Here is a 4385-nt window from a genome sequence, read left to right as displayed (position 1 = left end):
ACACAAAGGAAGCAACTGCTCACCGTCGTGAGGCAGTCTGGCCGCTTGGCATCCAAGCCACCTACTTGGTCTTCCCCGGCACTCCTGGCGCGGCAGCACGCCTGAAGGGGCGGACTTCCCTCACCTTCCCAGCCCCCTCTCCTCTCACGAGAGAGGAGTGGGGAAGACAACGGACCAACGGCATCACAAGCACCGACGGCGGTGGAGGGAAAGTGGTTTGATTTGTCGTATTCGTGCTCGTGCTACCGAGCCCACTGCCGAGTTATGGGCCCAGAGTCGTTTGGACTGGGTTGAGGGTCCTGTGTGAAGGGGGTGTAGCTCAGATGGTAGAGCGCTCGCTTAGCATGCGAGAAGTACGGGGATCGATACCCCGCACCTCCAGTTCATATTTTTAATCTCAGAATCAGATATATTTGTGCTCTCCACACCTCACTGCAGCTGTTTGGGTTGACCGATTTCGATGTTCCTATTTTGCGCCTAGGGCGCACAAATATTATTCCGCTATCGTTTTCCACCCTGACCGTTCTCAAAATTCGCAATAACACTGGAGGAGATCGAGCTAGAAGAGCCTAATGCGGAGCCGCTGGGTTGAACAGATGCCAGTCGAGTTACCCGCTTTTGGCTCATAATCTGAAAGCGTGCCGCCAGACCTATCAATTAATATCACTGTGAAAAATATCTTCGTGCAAATCTACAACCTTTATTGCCTTTTTATGAACGTTGTACATTTGCGACAGCCCGTTTTTACTTGTCGGTCAATTCCAAGTCAATACGAAGTGCTTGTAAATTTATAATCTCAAATTGTACTACTGCTTTTACGACACACATCATACGGAAATTTTCCCCGTAAACCTTCGACTGTTATTTTCGCAGTGGTCGATGTACTGCTTGTGAAAATCATAAGCGGTTTTAGAGGAGGTGCGATTTCTTCCCTCCCCCCAATCACTAGGCCAGTGTATTACGAGTACGAGATGCCTGGACGCAAGCCGCAGACATGGCCGATATCAGACTAATAATGCCACTCAAATTTCCCTTTTTATATTAGTTATCTGAGCTACGCCTCCTGTTGAACACCGTTGTCACAGTCCTCGTGCTGAAAGACCATCGGCCAGTCGTGGCCCACCGCCCCACTCTACCGCACGCCCCTCGTCCGTCCGCCCCACACCTCCACACTTCCCCTACCCCCTGGCCTTTTGGGCTGCGGTATACTTTCCCAACCTGTTCTGGTTTCTGCTTCAGCTTGCAGTATGAACCGCGCGGAATCAGTCTCTTGCCAAGCGGTCCGTTGGTCTAGGGGTATGATTCTCGCTTAGGGTGCGAGAGGTCCCGGGTTCAAATCCCGGACGGACCCGTCACATTTTGCACGCGCTTCCTCACATTTTGAGTTCTTCGGATATCCTTTCGAGGAATCAAAAAACGAACATTTGCTGCTCCGGTATTAGCGAGGTCCGTTGGTCTAGGGGTATGATTCTCGCTTAGGGTGCGAGAGGTCCCGGGTTCAAATCCCGGACGGACCCATGTTCTTTTTTTCTAATTTTATTTTTGATGTAATACTAGTATAAATGGTTTTCTTCCTGCCTATACGTACCGGGTGTAACTGTGAATGCGCAGCAGTGTTGCGGGATTGCATACCCGCCAGGGCTGCAGGGGCCATGGCGCTTTTACCGTCGAATTGGGTAGGGGCTATGGCGCCTTACGGGTGATTTTGGTTGGGCAAACCCGCAACACTGCGGTGATTGCTCTGAAACACCAGGTACTCCCCCCCCCTCTTCACCCACTCCTATCAGCCCTAGAAGGCCGCCTTAGAGTTAGCCAATTTTCTGTACAAAGCCCTCCTGTATCTAGGCAACCCCCAGCGTATCGCCCCTTAGCATTGGTGTTCACCCCACACCTATTCTACTTTTCTTGAATCCTCCAGAATCTGTCTTTCCTCCGGAGGCTGCGCGTGGGTGGGTCAGGTCAGTATTCGAAGGCCGCTACAACGTGACCTAAAGACTGGCTTTAGAAAGTAGGCCACGTATTGTCTGCTGCCAGCGGGGAGCTCACTGGGTGGGGTGGGCCCCGGATCTGAGTTGGACCGGGAGGGGGACGGGAGGGAGGGGGAACACCGAAGGTGTTCGGATTCTTTAAAGATATTTCCTCCAGTCACTCCTCAGGACCGGGGGCGTAGCTCAGATGGTAGAGCGCTCGCTTAGCATGCGAGAAGTACGGGGATCGATACCCCGCGCCTCCATTTTTATGACAAACTCATTCATTAGTCATCCTTTTGCATACTAACGGCTCGAGGATATCTCACCCAAAGACTTGAAGTGAAGCGTCTATCTGAAAACGCCTGCGAAGCGGTGGGTAGTCAAACAGCTGCTCATGGACGCCATGCGGTGCGGTATCGGCAGCATCCAGGCGTCCGCCGCGGCCCGGCCGTGTCGCTCGGAGCACGGCTGCACTACGCATGCACTCGAATGCCTTAGGACCGAGACGGTCTCTGAATGTGTATTGGTGGTGACAATATTGTGTCAGAGCTCAGTTATGCACACAGAAGTCCGTCGCTAGACAATAATTGTCTTTAGACATTTAAATTGTACTTGTCCACGACCCCCCACTAGCAGTTTCACATATGGCTCTACCAGTATCCACATTCCACAATGATTCTAGATAATGCCAGTATTCAAGAATTTTTGGACGTGGCAGAAAAGTTTAGACCTTCAAACGTAGTCAGCAGTATACTGGCAACTCGTCAGTAATGCAGCCTAGCGTTCAAATTTTCAAGTTTTGTTTAAGCAGTTGCCGTGTTGCCCTCATAGAAAAAAAAATGTGGAGGCGCGGGGTATCGATCCCCGTACCTCTCGCATGCTAAGCGAGCGCTCTACCATCTGAGCTACGCCCCCCGTTGATCAACGAATTTCCTTCTTACGCTTATGAACCGCCGAATCGGAGCGCACGCCGAAAATGCTGCACCAGTTGCCCTGTTCCAGCTGATTGGTGGGATGAAGGTGGGGAGGGGGCCACTGGGCAGGGAAGGCCGTTGCCGTTACCGAACAGTCCCGCCTGTCCTGAGTGGAGGTCTGGGGGTTCCTTCAGCGGTGTGGAGCGTATTCTTTTGTGCGGAGGGGCGGCGTGCGTATATTAACCGGGGGCGTAGCTCAGATGGTAGAGCGCTCGCTTAGCATGCGAGAGGTACGGGGATCGATACCCCGCACCTCCACTTTTTATGAAGGAACTGTCATATTCGTGAATACTGCATGATTTGTAGTTCGTTTTTTGAAGTAAACTGAGTATTCTGCTATAAGGGGAAGATGCCCGACGATATTTGCTTTGACTTTTCGCAAATCATACTCAAATGATTTTTTCTCTCCAAATATGGAGGGATGGGGAAGTATGCTTGTATCCTTTTCTCTCCTATTTTGTTTTGAATGTGGCTTCTTCAGAATCTTGCTTTCCCAATATAAAATGCTATATTTTAAAAAGACATAATTTTGTTTTATTTAGGCCCGTCAAGTTAGCACAAGAAAGAGCCCCCAAAATGACATTAATAATTAGTAGTCTTTTTAATGTACATTTGTAAATCGTAAAATATTGTGAATTTGACACATCTTTGTGCCTTAGGATGCGATTGTTGGAGAATTTCTCATGGGAGAATGAAGAGCTCACTAAGGGCTCACTGAAAGAAGCACCTTGGATTTCAAACATCTCTCTTTCAAGCCCCACCAGTCTCTGTCCGAGAGAATCGTCCAGCGAAAAATAACCAGACATAGAATGTTAGTGCAACAATTCTGTTTTGAGATATTTGTAATGAAAAACTATAAAAAAAATTATGAATATTATTTTAAAAGTCATCTTTTTATTTATTTTTTGCGTGAAGCAAAACTTGCGATATCTACATCGTTCATTCGTAGTTTGGCTGGGTTGGTAGCATTTTTATAGCAGTCGACACTCGGTCGATTACGGTTCGATAGTTTATACCTCCATAAAATGTAGGTTATGTTTTTGTTCTGATGTTTATGTCGTTCCCAAGTCTTTAGATCGTCAGTCAAGATGAATGGACCTCGTCAAGCATTTTCGCTTTTGGCTCGGTGTGGAAGCGCTTTTCGGCCGAAGTTGCCACTTTCAAGAAGTGAGCTGAGCCGATGTTTCACTGCTGCAGAGCAACGACGCCCTTACAGCAATGACAGCCCCAGGGATTATGACAGTCTCCCACCGTTGCCAATTTCAAATCCCGTGGCTTTTATGTTGGATTTGGCTGGACGGAGTTTCAAGCAAATTAACTGGTGTATCGGTGAACAAAAGTTAGATAGAGATGTTGTCTTTACTACAAATGAATCTGCAGAACAGGTGACTTCCGCTCTCTTCATTTCTTCATTTCTGCTTTCACTAGGGTCCATTTTATA

General features: G+C 48.6%; 5 non-coding genes across 5 annotated transcripts; 4 read left to right on the top strand and 1 right to left on the bottom strand.

Moving 5' to 3' along the window:
* The first annotated feature begins 308 nt into the window (after nt 1–308).
* Trnaa-agc (transfer RNA alanine (anticodon AGC)) lies at nt 309–381 on the top strand. Its single transcript has one exon. It is a non-coding gene; the product is annotated as a tRNA-Ala (tRNA).
* Nucleotides 382–1279: 898 nt separating this feature from the next.
* Trnap-agg (transfer RNA proline (anticodon AGG)) lies at nt 1280–1351 on the top strand. The gene has a single exon. It is a non-coding gene; the product is annotated as a tRNA-Pro (tRNA).
* Nucleotides 1352–1445: 94 nt separating this feature from the next.
* Nucleotides 1446–1517, top strand: Trnap-agg (transfer RNA proline (anticodon AGG)). Its single transcript has one exon. It is a non-coding gene; the product is annotated as a tRNA-Pro (tRNA).
* Nucleotides 1518–2160: 643 nt separating this feature from the next.
* Trnaa-agc (transfer RNA alanine (anticodon AGC)) lies at nt 2161–2233 on the top strand. The gene has a single exon. It is a non-coding gene; the product is annotated as a tRNA-Ala (tRNA).
* A 579-nt stretch (nt 2234–2812) lies between these two features.
* On the bottom strand, nt 2813–2885 carry Trnaa-agc (transfer RNA alanine (anticodon AGC)). The gene has a single exon. It is a non-coding gene; the product is annotated as a tRNA-Ala (tRNA).
* Nucleotides 2886–4385: the final 1500 nt, after the last annotated feature.

The sequence above is a fragment of the Frankliniella occidentalis genome, unplaced genomic scaffold (genome assembly GCF_000697945.3).
Source record: "Frankliniella occidentalis isolate FOCC.00 unplaced genomic scaffold, Focc_3.1 Scaffold62, whole genome shotgun sequence".
NCBI classification, from domain to species: Eukaryota; Metazoa; Arthropoda; class Insecta; order Thysanoptera; family Thripidae; genus Frankliniella; species Frankliniella occidentalis.
Note: the sequence above shows the minus strand (reverse complement) of the source record. Positions and strands in the feature narration are given on the sequence as shown.